Source organism: Anabrus simplex, chromosome 3 (assembly GCF_040414725.1).
Source record: "Anabrus simplex isolate iqAnaSimp1 chromosome 3, ASM4041472v1, whole genome shotgun sequence".
Taxonomy (NCBI): Eukaryota; Metazoa; Arthropoda; class Insecta; order Orthoptera; family Tettigoniidae; genus Anabrus; species Anabrus simplex.
Window position 1 is genome coordinate 270,852,440 of NC_090267.1, and position 23,629 is coordinate 270,876,068.

The 23,629-nt window shown below is 37.3% G+C and overlaps 1 protein-coding gene across 1 annotated transcript in view; it reads left to right on the top strand.

Annotated features, from left to right (window-relative positions):
* Sbf (SET domain binding factor) overlaps positions 1-23,629 on the top strand; it is an 851,001-nt gene that overhangs the window by 469,577 nt on the left and 357,795 nt on the right. The gene's annotated exons all lie outside the window — the stretch shown is intronic.

Sequence of the window (23,629 nt, forward strand, 5' to 3'; positions counted from 1 at the left end):
TAGAGGTGCATGTTTTCTTTTATATCATGGTGCAACTTAGAACTTTACAAAGGAAGATTTAATATGGCCTCCTATTCATTACAGAACACAACTCCATCATTAACTGGAGTAATGAGTCAAACATCTTTCGACTCGTTTGAGCTATCTTCAGTGCAAAAAGGGGGTTAAAGTTATTTCCATAATAGAAACTAAAAATGTGTTAAAAACATAATGAAGGAACAAATGGAAAACACGAGACATGACGGAAATAAATAACAATTCAATATATACACATTTCCACCATTAGATGGAGTAATAATGAACTCATTTGAGGCATCTTCACTGAAAAAAGTTAACATTTTTACATAATTGAAGCTAAAAGTGTGTTAAAACCTATGAAGAAAAGAATGAAAACCAAAACGGAAACGAACAGTAGGTGTTTATAGTGAGCTTGCGAACCTCCTAGTCTAAAAATTTTGCAGTGTGATATAATTAAAAAACAGAACGAGATCACTATGTTAAAAATTCAGAATTGACAGTCCGTCTCTGTAGAGGCACCATCACAAATAGTTAAGAGGGGATCGAAAAATTTGAGAAACTAAGTTTGAGAAGAAACACATACCAGGTGAAATGTATGTGATACATGATGGAAAACCGCCAATAAAGTTACAATATTAGAATAGTAGCACTCTCGAAAGGCATGATCTTCTCAGTTTTAGCAGTCTCGTACTATATGATTGTTTCCAATGTTACCTAGTGTGTTTGCCTTATTTTTAAACTAGCTGATGTACAAGTGCTTCGCTACAGGATTCTCAGAAAGACTGACTTTGTGGTTTTCCTAACTGAAGTCAACATAGGTCATTACAAAAACATCAGCAGGAATATAGCGATTTAAAGCAATGTTATTATATAAAATACTCGATCAAATGAAAAACTGCACATCTTCTCACTTTTAACAAACAGTACTACTGTGCCGATCTAACAGTCCAAAGTTTTACAGCTGGAATGACCAGGCCGCAGACAGCCGTGAACACTTCTCTGCCATTATTCTGTTAAATATGCACACTTCTCATTCCAATCAGTGCCTCAGAGTAGGGATTGAATATTTCGAATGCTATGATGAACCAGTGTGTTACGTACCAGTAGTATCAGAAAATTTATGAAACAGAGGAATGGCATGCTAAAGAAGAAAGTTACCTAATTCTCCAGCTACTTCCCGCCAATATTTAGGCAGACTGTTACACTCGTGCGACTGGGCGAGTTGGCCGTGTGGTTAGGTGCGCGCAGCTATGAGCTTGTGTCTGGGAGATAGTGGATTCGAACCCCTCTATCGGCAGCCCTGAAGATGTTATTCTGTGGATTCCCATTTTCACACCAGGGCTGAACCATAATTAAGGCCAAGGCCACTTCCTTCACACTCATAGCCCTTTCCTATCCCATCATGGCCATAAGACCTAACTGTGTCGGTGCGACGTAAGACAAATTAAAAAAAAAAAACTCGGTACGCAGCAGTAATCCTATATATCGGAGATGAGTGGCAACAGAAGACAAACCACATCACAACAAACAATGGTCAATGTAATGTTATTGTTGATCAATTTTATGAGCTTTCTATATTGTAGACCTTCACATTTAGTTTTCTTTCGATTCTGTGATATTAGGCCGTCTTATAAAATTATTTATAGCATAGAATATAGTTCCTTATTCTCCGACTTTACATACCGTACCATTTTTCATTAGCCAGGCTGAGTGGCTCAGACGGTTAAGGCGCTGGCCTTTTAACCCCAACTTGGCAGGTTCGATCCTGGCTCGTCCGGTGGTATTTTAAGGTGCTCAGATACGACAGCCTCGTGTCGGTAGATTTACTGGCACGTAAAAAACTCCTGCGGGACTAAATTCTGGCAGCTCGACGTCTCCGAAGACCGTAAAAGTAGTTAGTGGGACGTAAAGCAAATAACATTATTATTATTATTATTATTATTATTATTATTATTATTATTATTATTATAATTATTATTAATTTTAATTAAATCCTGTTTACCAATTTTCTCGTGACTCGGCGCTTATAAGAACTTAGTAACAAAAATACAAATTCATGAATATCTCTGATCATAGCCAGTATGGTAAAGTTATGTAGTAATTATCGATACGACCACTAATAACATAATTAGTTGGGAATTACATTTTATGCCTACCCCTAAACTACAATTTTTTCAGCGGGAATAAAATTATTTATGGCCTAGATTTTAGCAACTTATTCCCCGACTTTGCATACCGATTTTCAATAAGATGGGACCACTAATAACATAAATATTTGAGAATTCCATTGTAGGCCTTCCTCTAAACTATCATTTTTCTCAGCATGAATACAATTATTTATGGCCTAGGTTTTAGCTACTTATTCCCCGACTTTGCATACCTGTTTTCCCCGACTTGGCATACCGATTTTCAATAAGATGGGACCACTAATAACATAAATATGTGAGAATTCCGTTGTAGGCCTTCCCCTAAACTATAATTATTCTCGGCATGCATACAATTCTTTATGGCCTAGATTGTAGCGACTTATTCCTCGACTTCCCCTACCGATTTTCGTTAAGGTACGACCGTTGATAACGAATATTTGAGAATTAACTTTTTTAGGCCTTCCCCTAAATTAGCATTTCAGTCAGTGTGAATAAATTAATTATAGGCTAGATTGTAGCGACTTATTACCCAACGTTGTATACCGATTTTCATTAAATTCTCTTCAGCCGTTTTGTCGTGATGTGTGTACGTACAGACAGACAGACAGATAGACAGACAGACAGACAGACAGACACAGAAATTATGAAAAATTAAAAAGTGCATTTCCTTGTTACTGTGGGCACGACTGATACAGAAATACCATCGTTTTTAAATTCTGAGTGCTGAGCAATGTACAGACACAACTCTTATTTTATATTGCACCATCCTGCGGGGAATCGTTTTCTTGCACCATCGTGGGCGACCCAAATGCTCCGGCTATTTCCCCACCTCCGATTATCATCTCTTCGGATCAATTGAAGGGATCAATGCATTTAATAAAACGATGCTAAGTGTCGGTAGCTATACTTGCTTCTATTAATCGGTGAATAAATAACTCACTGCGCCAAAAATAAATTTCAATTTATGCAGCTCTCTCCATTCCACGTGTCACATTTCCCGTCGAAATACTCTCCAAATTGCCACACAGCGCCTCTCAGGGATAATTAACACGCATCTGTAAAGAGTATTTTTTAATGTGAGGTCAACTGGGAACCTGCATTTCCTTCGCATAGTTTACCAGCAATCTCATTCATCCGTAGGAATCGATGCTAAGTCATCATCCACATCCATTCATTCAAAGGAAGAAAAAAAATATATATAAATTTTTAAAAATAGCTCAAGATAAACTTATCTGCTATAATTACGTAAACTAATTCCAATAATACTATCTTAATTGTATAAATCCGCAATTTTATTCATGATCATGAATCATAAAAAAAATATAACACTTATTGACATCAATCGTCTGTCTTTTCTTTCTTTTCAAAATATAAACCAAAACTATTTATGATTTGACTCAATTAGTCTTCTTGTCAAATAATCATGTTATCCGCAACATAAAATCAAAGAAAAATTCTCATAACTTCATAAGACGTTGATATCAGTCACATTTGATAAGGATCTTGTCAGATATTCGTTGAAATTAAGTATCTCATTAGTTGAAATGATAACAGGTTAATAAGCAAATAAATTAATATTGGTTAAAAACAATTAAAAAAACAAAGTCCCTAAGCCTTAAGAAATGTAAAGTAAATGTGCTTAATTAAAGTCCCTCGGGTATTGTTAATTAAAAAAATGCTTATATTCCTTGATGTTGAATTCATATTTTTGTCACTAAACAAAAATGCTTATTTTCCAAAATTGTAACGTCAGCAGTGCAAGTGAAGCTCCAAATATAATAGCTCTAATTGGCTACTTTGAATATATTTCGATCGTTAAAATAAAATATGGATCAGTTTCACCATGTCATTTGATAAATATAACCATATTACATCCCAAAATTAAATGTCTCTCTCTTAGTCCAACCCTTCGTAAGGGTGTAGTGGCATAACGCGACAATCCTTTTGGTGATCTTCCTCCAGGAGTCTCTGCTTTGGGCATGGTAACTTGCTTGCTGTAAGCTCATCCTGGTTAAGTTCTTGATCTGGTCCATCCATCGTAACGGCGCACGTCCTCTAGGTCTTCGGCCTTCGACTTTTCCCTCTATGATAAGTATTTCCGTTGCCTCCTGTCTTCTGGCAATATGACCAAAATATCCGAGTTGTTTTTGGTTGATAAGGGTCGACAGTCTTGTTCTGATGCCAAGCTGTTGCAGGATCGATTCATTAGTATGGTGTGCTGTCCATGGTATTCGCAGTAATCTCCTATAGCACCACATTTCTAGAGCATCAATCCTGCGGTGATCCGCCGTCTTCATCGTCCCAAGTTTCTGCTGCATAGGTCGCGATAGGATAGATCAGAGTTCGCATGAGGGTGAGCTTTGTCTTGGAAGTGATGGAGGTGTCCTTCCAGATGCGAGTAAGTTTTGCTGTTGAATTTCTCGCAATTGCAGTGCGCTTGCCGATCTCAGGTTCACAGTCTCCAGTATTTATGACAATAGATCCTAGATACTCGAAGCAACTGACAACCTCATAATCCGCAATTCTTGTTATGGCAGGTCTGTTGTTATTAAAACGGTCTACATTCATCACTTTGGTCTTTTTATTGTTGATTTCAAGACCATATTCTCTGCTTCGCTCGTCTAGCCTCCGCATGATGGTTTCTAATTCATGATCATCTTTTGCAATAATCACGGTGTCATCTTCATATCTGAGGTTGTTAATTTTCCTGCCACCAACTGTGATGCCATCACTCCAGTCCTCAAGAATCTCCCTCTTAATATACTCACTGTATACATTAAATAAGAGGGGGGAAAGAATGCAACCTTGTCGCACACCAGCACAAGTAGAAAAGACGTCGGAGAGGTCGCCATTAACTCTCACTGTCGCAGTGTTCGAAGAGTACAATTGTTGAATCAGGTACACTAAATGTCTTTGCGTCCCCATCTCAGTGACTATAGCCCAGAGCTTTGACCATTTTACCTTCTCGAAGGCTTTCTTGAAGTTCATGAAGCACAGCAACATTTTGATATTATGTTCCCTTGTCTTCTCTATGAGCTGCCGGATGTTTAGGATCTGCTTACGAGTTCCTTTGCCTGGAACAAACCCGGTTTTTTTCCTCTGAGATTTGTGGAAGTTAGAAGGTCTTCAGCCTCTCGTTCAGCACCGTGAGCATGATTTTACTTGCATGGGAGATGAGGGCTATCGTTCGATAATTTGCACAGTCAAGTGGAGAACCTTTCTTGAACAGTGGTACGAAGACGGAATGGCACCACTCGTCCGGCCAATTTCCAGATGTCCATATCTTCTGACATAACTTGTGCGGGATGTCGACACCTAGGTCACCCATGTTCTTTAGGATTTCAGCAGTGATTTCATCTTGGCCTGGTGCTTTCCAGTTCCGGAGCCTTTTTATTTCATGTTCCACTTCTTTAAGGATCATTGGTTCAAAGTCTGTTGGGTTCTGGTGACCTGGCATTGGTTGTGGGTCATCAGTGAACAGCTTGATGCAGTATTCTCTTCATACTTTGGCGATGCCCGCTGCATTTGTGATGATATTCCCTTGGTCATCTTTAATAATCTGAGTCTTAGGCATAAACTCTCGTGCTAAGTATTTTACCTTGTCGTACAGTTCTGTGCTGTGATTTTGGTCGCATGCGCCTCTAGTTCTGCAGACAGTTTCTTAATGTGTTCATTCTTGTCTCTTCTACAAGCATGTTTGATATCACTGTTCGGTTTTTTCATTAGTCGTCCTTGTTGTTCTGGATCTGTAACTGTGAGCCGGATGTTAAGTCTCATTTCAACTAGTGCCAAAGTTTCGTCAGTCATCCAGTGTTGTCGCTTCACTGTAGTGTTCATCTTTGGGACCTTGCTCGCTGTGTCTGTGATCCATTCTTCAATTCTCTTCCAAGCCATGTCACAATTTCCCTCTAGGTCAGGTGGCCCAGTGCTTCGTAGTGTTTCTTGGAAAGCAACTGGCTCAGGGGCCGCTAACTTTTTCGAGTTTATTTTGACAACTGGTTTGCTTAGTTTGATTCTAAAGTAGGCCCAGAGTAAACGATGATCTGATCCACATTCGGCACTAGGTTTTGTTTTCACATTACGGAAGGAGGTTCTCCATCTTTTATCGACAAGGATGTAATCAATTTGGTTCTTAACATGCCCATTCGGAGAGGTCCACGTAAAGAGACGGCGTTTGTGGTATTTAAACATGGTATTCATAATGGAAAGATTGTTTTCGCTTGCAAACTGTATCAACCGGTTGCCTCGCTCATTACGTGCACCCAGGCCATACTGTCCTATAGTTTCTTGCAAGTGGTTGTCCATCGAGGTGGTTCCTACTTTTGCATTGAAGTCTCCCAATATGATGGTAATACCTCTTGTCCCGGGCATGACATTAAACTGCGTCTACCGAGTGACGACCAGTATAAGTGGTCCCTCTCTACCAAGTGCCAACGGCCTCCTCGGACGGCGGACGAGCAGGTAGAAGTCCAGGGCACCCTCTTGTCCTTGGGGTGGGAAACTGCCCCTAAAGGCGGAAGAGCCGCTGGATGGCCAACGGCATAGGATCAGGAAGGCAAGGGGAAACCACCTGATTATCATCCCATGAGCGCATCATGCAGAGTCAAGAAATGAATATTGGTATGCTGCGCGACCCCAGTGGCAATCGGCGTCAGTTTGGGTCCGGGCCGAACGATGTGAAATGTGCGACCGGACATGCAGAGGTGAACGATCAGGCCTCGCACGGTAAATCTGCTACTGATCGACCAAAATTAAATGTAGGTATCGTCTAATGATCACTTATCATCATATTCTATCAGGAATTATATCTATCGTGATTCATGATTGCTTCTATGTCCGATTAAATACCATAAAATTCTTAGGAATATATTTGGTGACACTATTTATTTAAATATGGCAGAGATTTAAATTATGAAGTCGCTTTTATCCATCAAAATATGGCCTTAAAACCAAACATCAAACAACACTCATTCCTTATTTATTCCTCATTTGGAGATTTTAATCTGAAGATTGTATACGGTTACCAATCTACGAATTCTGTGATGCATTTCATTGTATGCATGTATGATTAACCCAACATATCTCATATTGCTATTTAAAAATCATGCCTCACACGTCAAATAACATTAATGGTTAGTAACATATCGTATTAACTACCAATAATTCATAAGTATATCTATCCCTCCATATTCCAATATTAAACATTATAATATCGCGTCATTCATAACCATAAATATATCTCAACGAATATTTATACATATAATCTCATCAACACGTCGTTCAAATCCTTACTTACCTACATAAATATTAATCACTTCCTCATATGCAGCAAATCATCTCAACATTTCGTTAACAAACTACAACGGTGCATTTTTGGGTTAAATTTCACTCGTAATACACATGATCACATTATTCTGGAAAAGGAAACACATGTATAAACAAAATAAGTTCATATTTACTCGCATGTAGTCGTAGTGTAGCGGTAACCAAGTCTTAATAACTCGGAAAACAATTATCTTCTTTCTGCATTGCAGTTCGATTATATTATATTAAGTACGTCGTTTTACTTTGATAATCATTGAAAACATCATCTCAAATCTCACCATACCGGGCGAGTTGGCCATGCGCGTAGAGGCGCGCGGCTGTGAGCTTGCATCTGGGAGATAGTAGGTTCAAATCCCACTATCGGCAGCCCTGAAGATGGTTTTCCGTGGTTTCCCATTTTCACACCAGGCAAATGCTGGGGCTGTACCTTAATTAAGGCCACGGCCGCTTCCTTCCAACTCCCAAGCCTTTCCTATCCCATCGTCACCATAAGACCTATCTGTGTCGGTGCGACGTAAAGCCCCTAGCAAAAAAAATCTCACCATATTTAACTTTAAGCATTCCTACGTCATGGCATTGATTTACATATATGAAGATTACCTACTTCCGTGTTTATAAATCAACTAGAATAATCTCATTGCGAAGATACTGCCAATTGGAATTTCATCATGAAGACCTTCGTAACAACCCTCACACCAAAATTTTATCGCTAATATTATGCACTACATCTAAAATTCATAAATACCGTGAATAAAAAATAAGTCTTGGAACTTAACTTGCAACTGTTGATGTTACTGGACTGGGCTAGACTTCGATGTGTTCATCTATGGTCTGCTGGCTGGCTGGCCTTCAAGCATCTGCTGCGTCATCGATAGGCAGTGGTCTCCAGATATGGGCTAGCAGAATCAGCTGAGCGGTTTCCATCGGTTCACAGCCCCATGTCCGACTTAGTCTCTCATGTTGTAGCGGTTGATTACATGTGAAAGAAACATTTCCAGCATCGTCATTAGCACCACAAACATAGCCTTCGAAATATACTATTCAGTATCTAAATTATGGTACTGTGGCAGGTTATTCTACCAGAAATTCAATGCTAATTCTTCGTAACAGACTTTAAAAGATAAATAATCTAGTAAGCTCTTAGTTTTCGTTCAAATATTCAGTGTATGGGATGTTTTATTTCATTTAACGTTTCGCGATGACTTTCAGTTTGAGCTTCAGCTATTTATCAAATATTTTCAATCTTCTTCTTTCTTAATTTCTTTTGCTTTTCTGCCTCGATAGTGGGTTGGATATTGGTGTAATCTTTAAAATTCCTCGATGTACTGAATCTTCAGCTCTTGCTCCGTATATAACTCCTTTCTTCTTCTTGTGACGACTTCTATTTCGTGGATAATCTTGCTTCGATGTTAAGTGTAAACTTTTTTTAAATTGTTCACTTAACAATTTTAAAAACTTCCTAATTTTTTTTATCATGGCCGCATGGATCCTACATGCCTGTATGTCTAACTTCGTGGCCAAGGCTTATTTGATTCGCCAAATCAGCATCCTTACCGACATATACATGGCTTCTTTGACTTTATGCATCCGTGTTTTTATTATTATGAAATCACGGCCTATATAACTCGATATAGCCGTTTGTTTTTTTTTTTTTCAGATGTATGGCTCAACTATATAATCTCTGTAATATCATTACCGTGCATGGCAAATATAAATATTGTAATACCTCTTTTATATTTTTTTTTTCCCCTCGTGATCAGGTCAATGAAACGGTACAATATATATAGATAGTCAGGAGGGCTGCAAAAATTTGAGAAGCTGTGTTAGGGAAGATAACAGATGAATGGTAACTATATGTCACCATAGTGAAGAAGGATGTACAATCGATCGTCAAATTAAAAATAAATCTTCCGTAGGTAAACTCAGGGGAAAAGAACGCAATTTTTTAATGAGTGTCTTGGATTATTTTCTAAAGACTATGAATGTGAGTAGCACAGTCAGTGAAACAGCTAAAGCTACAGGTTGTTCCGAAAGAACAATCTATGCTGTAAGGAAGGAACACACACATGGTCCTTTGTAAACTCCCACAAAAAAAAAAGCCAAAGAAAAAAAGGACGGTGGAAAAATGGAAGGAAAATGAAATATAATCAAATTGTGCAAAGTGGAGTGCGTCGGTTGGTTCACTCTCTTTTATTTGCTAGCATACCATCAGCATTGAACGTGTTTTGAGTCGGGTAAATGGAGAAGATTCTTTGCCTACATTGTATCACTTCTTACATGATATAGGCTTCCGTTATTTAAGACGGGGTAATAAAGCAGCTTTCATTGAAATGGATGAAATTATAATTTGAGGCCACAGATATCTCAAGGAGATAAAACGTTTGACGGCACAAAATAAAGCTATAATTTACAGATGAATCGTGGGTAAATATTGGGCAGACAGTGCGCATTTCCGAGTTCAAATCTCGCAATGTTCAAGAAAAATCCACAGCTAGTGTCTGTGAACATCTCGGGGATTACAGCAAATATAAGAATTTTTACTTGAATTTGACTGAGAGTTATTCAATACAACACTTCCATTTACGACAGACAAGTTTTACGGACGTTTCAGCTTAAAAAATCAACTGCAGAATCAGCAAATACTTATCAGCTATGTCGTCATATTATTTTATATACTAATATTATAATCTATAAATAATAATGAATTAAATCTTAATAATTATTATTTATTCAAAAACATAGTTGGCAATGGATTAATTAAATCTGAGGCTAATATTTACCCATGTTTACAACATTATTTCTTTAAAAGCATTGGTTGGATATCATCTTCTTCATCTTAATTGTCATAGCCTTCAATTAAAAAATTGTCCGACTTGTTGGCTGAACGGACAGTGTACTGGCCTTTGGTTCAGAGGGTCCCGGGTTCGATTCCCGGCCGGGTCGGGGATTTCAACCTTAATTGGTTAATTCCTACTGCATGGGGGCTGGGTGTATGTGTTGTCTTCATCATCATTTCATGCTCATCACGACGCGCAGGTCGCCTACGGCCGTCATATAGAAAGACCTGCACTCTGGCGAGTCGAACCCGTCCTGTGATATCCCGGCACTGAAAGCCATACGAGATTTCATTTCATTTAAAAAATTAATATCAGCTTCCCTCTAAACTTTTGATTTTAGAAGTAAATGTATAATTCTTCCCATATAACTTTTCCTAGATTGGAATTATTTAAATAAAAATTATCCTGACTTTACACAAATTGCCTCCCACATCTTCTAGGCCTAGGTTTCTTATTAAAGAATTGAAAATTCAAGAGCTTGTTATGTCAGAAGAAAATTATTTGAATAAAATGTTTGAAATGTTTAAAATCTCATCATCATAATAATAATAATAATAATAATAAAAAATAAAGTATTTGATAGTGGTCCTAAGAAAGATTATTTTATATGATCCTAAGAATTATTATTTTATATCATTTCTTTCATATCAGATATACACAATTAATTAGGTATACACAGGATAAGATCAGTTTTAAATATGTGGCTTCCAATGGCTACCTACCATAGTATATTTAAAAAGAAATATAACTAATCATAAACAATTCGAAATATCTTCCGTATAAATAGGTGAAATTGCCCGAAATAGATTCAATAGCTTTGTTGTCAGGTTACAATTATGTCTTACCACGTCATAAAATTCAATCATTTAACTGCAAGTTGATATGGAATACCATGGATGAAATTTCTAATTCCTCATTTGTGATAGGCTGTTGTAAAGAAGCATTATTCACAGCAAATGGCGACTTTTAAATTCTGTATTTTAGTAATCATGGCAATGAATTGGCACATTTTCTCTCACTGCCGTGGATAAATAAATATAATGCTTGCAGTATATTTATTTACATTTTAGTTTTTCATCTAACTGGAACTTTTCATTGTCCTACATTTGCATCATTGTCTCACTTTGAGTTTCTATAATCGCATTCAGACTTTATTCGTGGTCTTCTGGATAGTATAACTTCATATTGGCGGCATTATATACATTCCTGTTTTTCCCTGTTATGTTTTCCACAACATATGCATTGTTTTCTAGTACTTTCTTAACGATAAATGGGCCGTTGTATAAATGAACAAATTTTGCAAAGATTTGTTCAGGTACATTAGAGCTAGGTGGTTTTCTTAATAATACCAGGTGGATGGAATCTTTTGTGTGAACACTCTTTAATCTCCTGTTAGCCTGTCTTTTCAACTTCTTGTTCAGCATTTGATTGACTTCTCCACTGCTGGGTTTTGTTCATTATTTTCTCCAAATAATTCATCCCACGGTCTGCTCCGATATCAACCCAAGTGTACCACACTAGGTATCTGTCCAGTTGATTCATGAATAGTTTTGTTGATGCTTTCCTTGATTATGCTAATAACATCTATCCGTTTCCAGTGATGCTCAGAACAATAAATTCTACATCATTTTGATATCTCTCTCGTACATCGCTCAACCGGATTTACCGACGGATGTCTTACCGAACGTAGTATGTGTTTGATTTCCATCTCACGCATTGCTTCCTGAAATTCTGTTGATGTGAATTGGCTACCTTGCTCATTCTCGGTGGCTGCCCCACGAGAATGGAGTCGTTTACCAGACGACATAGGAGGAATACCAACTACAGTGTCATTTAAAAGATCATTAAGAGGTATAACAGGATGCGAGTGACCTGTGAATTTCTGGCCTTTCAGTGATCTTGCTACTACAATATATTATTATTTATTATTATTATTATTATTATTATTATTGTTGTTGTTGTTGTTGTTGTTGAATGTGTGTATGTCTTACTGTGGTGGAATTTTATTTCAGTTGTATTTTGATTGTGTTTTAATTGCATCTTCTAGTATTAATTACAGTAGTATTACTTATGGCTATAATGTATACTAATTGGTTTGGTGTAAGAGAAGGCCCAATGGCTTTAACTATGCCAATAAAGACATTTATCTATCTATCTATCTATCTGTCTATCTATCTATCTATCTGTTGATATTTTCTTTGGTTTACCCATTTTAGGTATTACCCCTTTTATTATTGTTATCAACACTTGTTTGGTAGATGCTCTTTGGATTGGCTGTAATGATATGAATTTTGAAAATATGTCTATAATAACAACAGTGTACTTGCGCCCTTTCGTTACAGATGGCAATTTGCATAAAATATCAATTGCATAAATTTCTTTCAGGGCTTTTGGTGATATCGCAATATGGTTTATGCTTGATTAAGAATGTATTGTGTTTAGTTCTTTGACAAGTATCGCAAGTTCTAATTATATTCCTGACTGTTATTCTCATCCCTTTCCATGTAAATGTCTCTAATATTGTTTTTGTTATTTTCTCCACTCCACCGTGTCCTGTTACTCTGTGAGTATGCCAAATCATCTGTTTATATAATTCCTGTGGTACCACTATTCTTAATTTATTGCCATCTTTATTCCTATAACTCATTAGCATTCTGTTCTTCAGTACATAGGGATATTCTTCATTGGTCGCATGTCATTGTCTAAATTACTCTGCTCTATTCGTAATATTTCATAGCTAACTTCTCATCTAACCTTCGCAATGAAGTAATGTTCCTTAAATTTTGTAAAAACTCTTTGTCCTGCTATACCAGCTCAATTTATTGGACTATTTCCTCTCTCTCTCTACAGGATTTCTGCTTAGAGCATCAACTTGAATATAATTTTTACTGCTACAATATTCCAGTTTTATCTGAAATTGTTGGGTAAACAGTTCCCATCGTGTGACTCTTTCGCTCGTCATCGCTGCTTTAGACCGAATACTGGATCTTTATGATCAGTCCTAATTATGATTGGGAAATCGTATACAATTTTTCTCCACTGCTGTAATGCATACTTACATGCAATAATTCCAGTAGTGGTATAATTCAGTTCGTGTTTTTGTAATTTACGACTAGCGAAAGCCAAGTAAGTTCGCTTCTTCAATTCGTTCATTTCTTCTTGGTATAAACACGCACCTATCCCAATGTTTGAAGCATCAGTCTGAATGATAAATTCCTTTATATATTCTGGATATCCAAGCTTGATACTATGTGCCAATAGGTTTTTCATTGCTATAAATGCTTGTTCGGTCTTATCATTCCATTTCCACTTATTATTTGTTCTCAATTTTCTTGCAGTTGTGCTGCTTTATCCGTATATCCTTTACAATTATCAGCGAAGAACTGGGTCATCCGTAAAAATTGTCTAACTTGTTTGATTCAGGTTGGACGAGGAAAATCACAAATTGCTTTATCTTGGTGCGGTTTGGCTTTATACCTTCCCCATCTATTATATTTGCTCTTGGCAGAACCTAGATTTAGTTAGATTAATTTTGAAACTGGTATTCTCCAAATTCTCCAGTACCTTATCTAGTTTATCACAGTGGTCATCGAAAGTCTCACTTACGAATATCGAATTGTCCACTTAGCACGTTACATAATCCTTTATTTTAGGTAACAAGTTTCTGTCTAAAGCTCTTATCAATACTTTTCTTGCAAGCTGCTTTACGTCGCACTGACACAGATAGGTGTTATGGCGACGATGGGATAGGAAAGAGCTAGGAGTGGGAAGGAAGCGTCTGTGGCCTTAATTGAGGTACAGCCCCAGCATTTGCCTGGTGCGAAATTGGAAAACCACAGAAAATCATCTTCAGGGCTGCCGACAGTGGGGTTCAAACCCGTTATCTTCCAAATACTGGATACTGGCCTCTTATCAATACTGCGCAGCTATTCCTTAATTCAAAATGTAACATACACTATGCATATGTTTGATTATTGAACATAAAACCAGTCAAGAGTCTAGATTTTTCTTCTATGTGGTGAAATGATGATGTGAAATCTAGACTTGTGAAGTACTTAATATTCTTTAATTTCTTCAATATTTCTTTAATCTTTGGTACCTGGTCATACTCTGGTATTAGTTTCTCATTCAATTTTCTTGCATCAAGGAATATTCTTAAACTTCCATGGCTTTTCTTCACAATTATGATTGGTTTCAAGTATTGGTGTTGTTTTAACTATTATCCCATTATTTACTATTTCCTGGATTAAATTTTTTACTTCTTGGTAATACTTTCCAGGGATATCGTATAATTTCCCCTTGTATGGTGTCCAGTCATTTACTGAAATTTGGTATTTGTCCGTGTTTATCTTTGAATATCTCACAATATTTTCTTAAGATCCCATATAATTTCTGTTTCTCCTTAGCAGATAGTTTGGTCTCAGCTATACTTTTCCAAATATTCTATTCCTCTTTCTCTTCTTCCACATTTTAAAACCTTTTCAAAGCTTTGTATTATCTCTTCTAATTCTTCAACGTCATTTATTCTTCTTTGAATTGTACACTCTTTTGCCTGAATCTGTGTTCCTAGTCCTTCAATTTTCATGTGTTCTAGTAGCCACGTATCTTCATTTAATGCGATTCTTTCCTTTGTTACTGCACTATCATTTTCAATAATAGGGAATGTTATCTCTTGTTTCCTTAAGTCGATGGTCATTTCTGTAGCTAACATTTCCTAAGATAATATTATACATACATTATCATTATAGACTGTTATGCCTTTCAGCGTTCAGTCTGCAAGCCTCTGAGAATTTACTGAACATCGCCACAATCCTCGATTTGCAACTAGTGTTGTGGCCTCATTCAGTTCTATACCTCTTATCTTTAAATAATTAGAAACTGAGTCTAACCATCGCCGTCTTGGTCTACCTCTACTTCTCTTACCCTCCATAACAGATTCCATTCTTCTCCTAGGTAACCTATCCTCCATTCGCCTCACATGACCCCACCACCGAAGCCGGTTTATGCGTGCAGCTTCATCCATAGAGTTCATTCCTATGTTAGCCTTTATCTCCTCATTCCGAGCACCCTCCTGCCATTGTTCCCACCTGTTTGTACCAGCAATCATTCTTGCTACTTTCATGTCTGTTACTTCTAACTTATGAATAAGATATCCTGAGTCCACCCAGCTTTCGCTTCCGTAAAGCAAAGTTGGTCTGAAAACAGACTGATGTAAAGATAGTTTCGTCTGGGAGCTGACTTCCTTCTTACAGAATACTGCTGATCGCAACTGCGAGCTCACTGCATTAGCTTTACTACACCTTGATTCAATCTCACTTACTATATTACCATCCTGGGAGAACACACAACCTAAATACTTGAAATCATCGACCTGTTCTAGTTTTGTATCACCAATCTGACATTCAATTCTGTTGAATTTCTTACCTACTGACATCAATTTAGTGTTCGAGAGGCTAATTTTCATGCCATACTCATTGCACCTATTTTCAAGTTCCAAGATATTAGACTGCAGGCTTTCGGCACAGTCTGCCATTAAGACCAAGTCGTCAGCATAGGCCAAACTGCTCACTACATTTCCACCTAACTGAATCCCTCCCTGCCATTTTATACCTTTCAGCAGATGATCCATGTAAACTATGAACAGCAAAGGTGAAAGATTACAGTCTTGTCTAACTCCTGTAAGTACCCTGAACCAAGAACTCATTCTACCATCAATTCTCGCTGAAGCCCAATTGTCAACATAAATGCCTTTGATTGATTTTAATAATCTACCTTTAATTCCATAGTCCCCCAGTATGGCGAACATCTTTTCCCTCGGTACCCTGTCATATGCTTTCTCTACATCTATGAAACATAAACACAACTGCCTATTCTTCTCGTAGCATTTTTCAATTACCTGGCGCATACTGAAAATCTGATCCTGACAGCCTCTCTGTGGTCTGAAACCACACTAGTTTTCATCCATCTTCCTCTCAACGACTGATCGCACCCTCCCTTCCAAGATGCCAGTTAATACTTTGCTTGGTATACTAATCAATGAGATACCTCGATAGTTCTTGCAATCCTTCCTGTTCCCTTGCTTATAGACAGGTGCAATTACTGCTTTTGTTCAATCTGAAAGTACCTTACCAACACTCCATGCTAATTTTACTACTCTATGAAGCCATTTCATCCCTGCCTTCCCATTATACTTCACCATTTCAGGTCTAATTTCATCTATTCCTGCTGCCTTATGACAATGGAGTTTATTTACCATCCTTTCCACTTCCTTAAGCATAATTTCACCAACAGCATTTTCCTCCTTCCCATGAGCTTGGCTGTTTGCAACACCACCAGGATGATTTTCTTTTACATTGAGAAGATGTTCAAAATATTCCCTCCACCTCTCCAGTGATTCCCTGGGATCTATTATGAGTTCACCTGAATTGCTCAAAACACTGTTCATTTCCTTTTTCCCTCCCTTCCTAAGATTCTTTATTACTGTCCAGAAAGGTTTCCCTGCTGCTTGACCTGGCCTTTCCAGGTTATTGCCAAAATCTTCCCATGACTTCTTTTTGGATTCAACAACTATTTGTTTCGCTCTGTTTCATCTGCGTACCAATCCCTGTCTGCCTCGGCCCTTGTTGGGAGCCATTTCTGATAAGCCTTCTTTTTACGTTTACAGGCTGCTCTCATTTCATCATTCCACCACGATGTTCGCCTTTTCCCATCTTTACACACGGTTGTTCCTAGTCATTCTCTTGCTGTTTCTACTACAGCATCCCTGTATGCCACCCATTCACTTTCTATATCCTGAACCTACTTACTGTCTACTGTTCAAAACTTCTCACTGATCATATCCATGTACTTCTGTCTAATTTCCTCGTCCTGGAGATTTTCTATCCTTATTCGTTTGCAGACAGATTTCACTTTATCTACCCTAGGCCTAGAGATACTTAGTTCACTACAGATCAGATTGTGGTCTGTATCATCGAAAAATCCGCAGAAAACTCGTACATTCCTAACAGATTTCCTGAATTCAAAGTCTGTTAAGATATAGTCTATTATGGATCTGGTACCTTTAGCCTCCCGTATGTAGCGGTGAATAGCCTTATGGTTGTAGAATGTATTTGTAACAGCTAAACCCATACTAGCACAGAAGTCCAGCAAATGCTTCCCATTCCCATTAGCTTCCATATCTTCCCCACATTTACCAATCACCTTTTCGTATCCTTCAGTTCTATTCCCAACTCTCGCATTGAAATCGCCCATTAGCACTATTCTCTCCTTGCTGTTGACCCTGACCTCGATGTCACTCAATGCTTCATAAAATTTGTCAGCTTCATCCTCATCTGCACCCTCACATGGTGAATACATGGACACAATTCTTGTCCTAATTCCTCCCTCTGACAAATCTACCCACATCATTCGCTCATTTACGTGCCTAGCAGAAACTATGTTGTGTGCAATGGTATTCCTGATAAAGAGCCGTACCCCATACTCTGCCCTTCCCTTTCTAACAGCCGTCAAGAACACTTTATAATCTCCTATCTCTTCCTCATTATCTCCCCTTACCCGAATATCACGTACTCCTAGCACATTCAGATGCATCCTCTTTGCTGACTCAGCCAGTTCTACCTTCTTTCTTCCATAAGCCCCTTTAATATTGATAGCTCCCCATCGAATTCCATTTCATTCGTGAAGTTGTTTCCAAGGAGTCCCTCGCCTGTCAAATGGGAGTGGGACTCCATTACTCCCATGGGTCTGAGGCTTGTTTAAAGTGTTCTGAGCTCGGTAAATTAATGAAGCAGGATGCTGCTCTACTTGCACATAGTCCAAGTGAGGATCTCTCCTCTAACGGGTTATGGACCACCGGTGAATTGTATAGTCGTAGCCGCCTGAGCGCAAGGAGGCCCACTACTCAGAATATGTCCGAGATGCCCACTCCCATTCCATAGCAACTGGTATCCCGACTCTCAGGACCACTTACTAGACCACTCAGCCGTTGCCCATGGTTCACGAACTAGGACGTGACTACAGTAACCCACAATTTCATTTTTGCTACTGCTATTGTTGGTAATTTAGCTCTTAGATTGACTTCATCAAACAATGCTTTACACATAACACTTATACCCACCCCAGAATCAATTAAGCATTGTGTTTTTAGTCTGTTTACTCATACGATAATGATAGGTAACTGCGCTCGCTTTTCTTTACTTTTTTTTGGCATTTCTTCCAATAACTCGTCTGGATATATCTCCCATGATTCAATTTGTAAGATTAACCAACATTCAATTTTGTGATCTAATTTATCATATCATTTGTATCTTCCTTTAATCTAAAATTGGAGGTGTTTTTTTTTTTTTTTGTTCCGGGTATCTATATCATAAGATGGGGCATCCGGATTTGATACTCCCTTTCGTTTCTCTTGAATGCTTGTAATTCTAAACTTTCCGCACATGCTATATCTCTGTTTATATTTTGGTCCTTAATGGCGTTTTTCCATTTTTTTCCTTGGTTTTCTTCTCTCAGGTCTTGGATATATTGCCCATATCTTTATTTTCTCTCTTCATAATTATTGGTTTGTCTTCCTCTATATAAGGGTCTTCTTCTATAATAACCTCTATTTCTATTATTTCTGTATTGATTATCTGGTCGATAATATGGTACGAATCTACAATTACAATTCTGTCTTCCAACTGTTTGATAATCTTGCCTACGTTTACATAGAGTCTCTTCCCTCAGTCATTCTCCATTCTCATTCCATTCTTTCCTTCTAATACTTCTATTGTTTTCTCTCTTTTCTGTAAACGATTTTTGTTCGTCATCTTCCCTGGTTAACATATTTATTACTTCTTCGCCACTCGTATTCATATTTATTCTGCTCTTCGCGTATACTGACGTCATGTTGAGCTGCCTAAGAATACTTTCCATATCAACTGCAGATTCAACATTTGTGGCTGCAAGTAATCTTTGAATTTCTGGAGGAAACTGTTTTTGAATTGTTTTTATTGCCTCTAATTCGCTTGGTGCTGAATCTAAATCCTGAAATCAGTGAATTTGATATGAAAAAATAATCACTATATCGTCTGTCCCACTGATGAATATTTTGTTGAATATAATTCTCGTCTTAGATTCTGCTGAATCTCTGGATTCCAAAAATGTCTTAAGAAGGCTATCTTAAATTCTTCGTAATCATGAAATGTGTATTTAAATGCTTGGTACCACAAATTTGGGTTGGCATCCAAGGTTTTTCATCTACTCTAAGCATTTTCTCATCTGGTATTCTGTTTTCTCGAAAGTATTCTTTCATCTCACACAGGAATCTCTTTGGTGACATACTTGCTCTGATATTGAAATGCTTAGGACGATCATCATAAGTCTTAAGAATATTTATAATGGCTGGGTTACTATTACTATGGCTTCCTATTATTTTATCTTTGTTACCTTGATCTGTTTTGCCTGATATTGTGGGTGTTCTGTCTCTTTCATTAATGTGTACTTCCATTACTCTCTGCCCATCCATATGTCTTGATATGGCCGATTTTGTAACCTGAATCTCATTTCTAATGTTTTGGATTTCCTTTCTCATCTGCTCCAATCCTTCTTCCATTCTGTTCATCATTTCTTCCTCTCATTTTTATTTTTCTCCATTTCTTTTTTTATGACATCCATTTTATCTCCAATTCGGTCATGTGCTATAATAAAATTTACTTCCATCATTCTCTTTGTTGTCTTTACGTTCTCGTTTTTCTATTTTCTCTTCATACTGATTCCATTTTTCCTGTGACTCGATTCGTATTGGCTCCATATTATCTGTCAATTTCTTAATCTCATAGTCTTTCAGAATTTGAATGTAATTTTTACTCTGTCAACTCTCCTTTGATCCTGTTAATCTCCTTATAGATCTCTTTGTTCTTGTTTTCCATAGTCTCATCTCAGTTTGGAGATTGGTTAGGCCACTTTTTATTTCCATGTCTTCTCTTCCAATTTTGCCAATTTCCATCTTCATCATCTCTTTTTGCCTCTCTTCCATGTTTCTTATTTCTTCCATCTAGTTCCGCTGCAATTCTTCTTGCTTCTGTTGATATCCTTCTTGAAATTTCCCAAATAATTCTTCCAACTGCTTTCTTTGCATCTCCTCTTGCTTCTTAATAATTTCTTGCTGTTCTTGTTTTCTGATCATTTCTTGTTGTTTTTCTTCTTGTTTACTATTCATTTCTTTTAATATTTCTATTAATCCTTTCTGTTCATATTTTGCCTTCTCTAATTCCTCATTTATTTCCTCTATTTCTTCATCCTTCTCCTGTAATCTCTCCTGTTCTCTTTGATACTCTTCAAATTGCGAGTGTAATTGACTTATGTTTCAACATTTCTATATTTGTATTATTATTAAATTGTGTCACAGTGCCTAATATGTATATATATATATCTGTCTTCCCCCAAAACCGACTATCATATTATTCTGGTCATTTATGAAAAATAATCGTTCTTAATACCACTTAAATTTCTACTGACCATCTATATCTTTTCTTATATATCTAACATTATACACTATAATCTAAATTATTATTATTTATAACTATCCTAGTCTATCAATTATTCATATTTATTGTTATGGCAATTTTTGTTATTATTATCTCCTTTTTTTTTCCTGTATGCACCCGTATAAATTCTTTCTTTATTCTTGGGTCCCCTTCTGTTCTCTTCACTTCATTTTGTAGCGTAAAACAATTCTTATTCTATTAGACTCTTCTTTTCTTGCCTTCAATTCTGGGTATCAAATTTTTCTCTGGTCACCCTAATTTTCTCTCATTCTTGCTACCACGTTGTGCATTAAAAAATTTTTCTTCTTTGGTCATCCTTCCTTTCTCTCATTCGAGCCCCACTGTTGGCCGTCAAATTTTTCTTGCGCCATTCTGAGTCCAAATCTCGCAGCATTCAAGAAAAATCCACAGCTAGTGTCTGTGAACATCTCAGGGATTACAGCAAATATAAATTTTTTTACGTGAATTGGACCGAGAGTTATTCAATACAGCAGTTCCATTTACGACAGACAAGTTTTACGGACGTTTCAGCTTAAAATCAACCGCAGAATCAGCGAATACTTACCAGCTATGTCATATTATTTTATATACTAATATTATTATCTATGAATAATAATAATGAATTAAATCTGAGGCTGTAATATTTATCATTATTTACAATAATGTTTCTTTAAAAGCATTGGTTGAATATCATCTTCTTCATCTTAATTGTCATAGCCTTTGATTAAAAAAATTAATATCAGCTTCTCTCTAAGCTTTTGATTTTAAATGTATAATTCTTCTCATATAAGTTTTTATAGATTAGAATTATTTAAATAAAGATTATCTTGACTTAACACAAATTGCTTCTCACATCTCCTAGGCCTTGGTTTCATGTTAAAGAATTGAACATTCAAGAGCTTGTTATGTCAAAAGTAAATTATTTGAATAAAATGTTTGAAATGTTTAAAATCTCATAATAATAAAAAATGAAATATTTGATAGTGGTCTTAAGAACGATTATTTTATATGGTCCTAAGAATTATTACATACATACATACATACATACATACATACATACATACATACATACATTATCATTATAGACTCTTATGCCTTTCAGCGTTCAGTCTGCAAGCCTCTGTGAATTTACTAAACGTCGCCACAATCCTCAATTTGCAACTAGTGTTCTGGCCTCATTTAGTTCCATACCTCTTATCTTTAAATCGTTAGAAACCGAGTCTAACCATCGCCGTCTTGGTCTACCTCTACTTCTCTTACCCTCCATGACCGAGTTCATTCTTCTCCTAGGTAACCTATCCTCCTCCATTCGCCTCACAAGACCCCACTACCGAGGACGGTTTAAGCGTACAGCTTCATCCATTGAGTTCATTCCTAAATTAGTCTTTATCTCCTCCTTCTGAGTACTCTCCTGCCATTGTTCCCACCTGTTTGTACCAGTAATCATTCTTTCTACTTTCATGTCTGTTACTTCTAACTTATGAATAAGATATCCTGAGTCCACCCAGCTTTCGCTCCCGCAAAGCAAAGTTGGTCTGAAAACAGACCGATGTAAAGATAGTTTCGTCTGGGAACTGACTTCCTTCTTACAGAATACTGTTGATCGCAACTGTGAGCTCACTGCATTAGCTTTACGACACCTTGATTCAATCTCACTTACTATATTACCATGCTGGGAGAACACACAACCTAAATACTGGAAATTATCAACCTGTTCTAGCTTTGTATCACCAATCTGACATTCAATTCTGTTGAATTTCTTACCTACTGGCATCAATTTAGTCTTCGAGAGGCTAATTTTCATACCATACTCATTGCACCTATTTTCAAGTTCCAAGATATTAGACTGCAGGCTTTCGGCACAATCTGCCATTAAGACCAAGTCGTCAGCATAGGCCAAACTGCTTACTACATATCCACCTAACTGAATACTCCCCTGCCATTTTATACCTTTCAGCATATGATCCATGTAAACTACGAACAGCAAAGATGAAAGATTACAGCCTTGTCTATTCCCTGTTAGTACCCTGAACCAAGAACTCATTCTACCATCAATTCTCACTGAAGCCCAATTGTCAACATAAATGCCTTTGATTGATTTTAATGATCTACCTTTAATTACATAGTCCCCCAGTATGGCGAACAGCTTTTCCCTCGGTACCCTATCGTATGCTTTCTCTAGATCTACGAAACATAAACACAACTGCTTATTCCTCTCGTAGCATTTTTCAATTACCTGGCGCATACTGAAAATCTAATCCTGACAACCTTTGTGTGGTCTGAAATCACACTGGTTTTCATCCAACTTCCTCTGAACGAATGATCGTACCCTCCCTTCCAAGATGCCAGTGAATACTTTGGCTGGTATACTAATCAATGAGATACCTTGTTGGTTGTTGCAATCCTTCGTGTTCCCTTGCTTATAGATAGGTGCAATTACTGCTTTTGTCCAATCTGAAAGTATCTTACCAACACTCCATGCTAATTTTGCTACTCTATGAAGCCGTTTCCCCCCTGCCTTCCCACCATACTTCACAATTTCAGGTCTAATTTCATCTATTCCTGCTGCCTTATGACAATGGAGTTTATTTACCATCCTTTCCACTTCCTCAAGCATAATTTTACCAACATCATTTTCCTCCTCCCCATGAGCTTGGCTGTTCGCAACACCACCAGGATGATTTTCTTTTACATTGAGAAGATGTTCAAAATATTCCCTCCACCTCTCCAATGATTCCCTGGGATCTATTAGGAGTTCACCTGAATTACTCAACAC